At 40.7% G+C, this 1,961-nt stretch overlaps 1 non-coding gene across 1 annotated transcript; it reads left to right on the top strand.

Annotated features, from left to right (window-relative positions):
* Positions 1–751: 751 nt before the first annotated feature.
* LOC130039479 (U6 spliceosomal RNA) lies at positions 752–858 on the top strand. Its single transcript, XR_008794898.1, has one exon. It is a non-coding gene; the product is annotated as a U6 spliceosomal RNA (small nuclear RNA).
* Positions 859–1,961: the final 1,103 nt, after the last annotated feature.

Raw genomic sequence — 1,961 nt, 5'->3', positions numbered from 1 at the left:
CTCAAGAAAAGACCAGAAATTATCACTGCTATAGAGAATGAGGAATCTAGGACTCTGCAATGACTAACTCAGTCTGGGCCTACTCTCAGTGTCAAGGAAAAAAACCTGGAAACCAGGATTTCTCCCACCCCTGAAGAAGGGATGGGATGGACTCCTTTCTGCCAGGACATCTCTGTGGAAAATGAGGCCTGAAGGCTCGAGGCCATCCAGTTCGTCATGGGACATCTTCTGGCTAGGCCTGGGTAGCTCTGATGTGCCAAATCAGATTAATGCCACTATTGGTGTGTCTCCTGTCTTTAGTCAATCCCCAGGACTTCTCAGTAAATAATGGGGTATCCGAAATGGAGAGTTCTCTAAGCTTACTGTGTTTATGCAAAAGAACAAGCCAGGTTTGTTAAGCTATCTTGCAAAGTTTTAAAATGAAGGTGGAGAGAAAACCATGTTTCAGTAACATGCTTTTTGTAAGAATCAGATTCTAATTCTACAGAGGTGATTGAATAAATGTATTCTAATCTTGATCAAAAAGTTACCCCCTTTGGGGAAATTTAGATAAAACTTGGTTTACTCTCTGTAGGAAAACAGCCTATTCTATAAAGGAATTCAATGTTATACATGCTGTCACTTGTCTGATCAGAGCATTGGAAGCCAGAGACTTACTAGGGTGAAGCTCATCTCAAAGTGCAGAATTGCTTTCCCCCAGTTTGTGAATTGGCCAAAGTGTCAAGAAAGGGCATCTAAAATGGTTAAATTAGTGCTCGCTTCGGCAGCACATATACTAAAATTGGAACGATACAGAGAAGATTAGCATGGCCCCTGCGCAAGGATGACACGCAAATTCGTGAAGCGTTCCATATTTTTTCTCAAAAAATTAGAAATTGAGCTCCCATTTGACCCAGCAATATCACTCCTGGGAATATATCCCAGAGAGGCAAAAATGTATAGTCGAAGTGACATCTGCACTTGTTTGTTCATTGCAGCACTCTTTACAATAGCCAGAAACTGGAAGAAACCTGAATGCCCAAGAACAGATGACTGGTTAAAGAAACTTTGGTACATCTACACAATGGAGTACTATGTAGCTCTTAGAAAAGATGAAGTCATGAAATTTACATACAAGTGGTACAATATGGAAAGTATCATGCTAAGCGAAATGAGTCAGAAAGAGAGGGATAGACATAGAAAGATTGCATTCATCTGGGGGATATAAAGTAACAAAGTATGAGATTAATACCCAAGAATAGCTGAGATCAGCACCAGGAGGATTACTCCATAACTTAGAGGCCAGCCGGGTATCCTAGAGGAAAGGGCTGTTCAGATAGAGAAGGGAGCACCAAATAAAGGATGTTTGGAGGATCCTCCCAGGAGGGGAGATGCATGTCGAAAGTAGACTATGAACTGAACATGTTTGCCACTCAATGCCTCTTTTGCAGACCACAACACCCAAAAGGAGAGAGAGAACACAGGGGATTGCCCTGCCACAGAGACAGGGGGGATGGGGGGATGGGGGTGGGAGGGATATTATCCATGGTGGTGGAAAATGGGCACTGGTGGAGGGATGGGTATCTGATCATTGTATAATTGAAACCAAAGCACAAAAAATTGTAAATCTACAACTTTAAAAAAAATAAAATAAAATAAAGGGAAAAAAATGGTTAAATTAGAATGGATTAATATCTAGTTCTAAAATACTGTGAATTTTCTTTCTATACTTTCTGTATTGCATCTCATTTTCTGTGAACAGTCATTTGGAGAGAACAAGGATGTTAACAGCTCTTAATTTTTGTTGCATCATGGGATTAACACCAGAGAATGTTTCCTCTAAGCCAAAATGCTCTGCAGAAGAGGAATGATGGACATTGGAGGTTTCCAAAAGGAAGATGATGGATGATTTACCAACAAGGAAAGTTGCTAACTCCTGGACCAATGCAGTGGAATATTATTAAAGGGACTCAGTAGCAAGT

Source organism: Sorex fumeus, unplaced genomic scaffold, assembly GCF_029834395.1.
Source record: "Sorex fumeus unplaced genomic scaffold, SorFum_2.1 ptg000086l, whole genome shotgun sequence".
Taxonomy (NCBI): domain Eukaryota; kingdom Metazoa; phylum Chordata; class Mammalia; order Eulipotyphla; family Soricidae; genus Sorex; species Sorex fumeus.
Note: the sequence above shows the minus strand (reverse complement) of the source record. Positions and strands in the feature narration are given on the sequence as shown.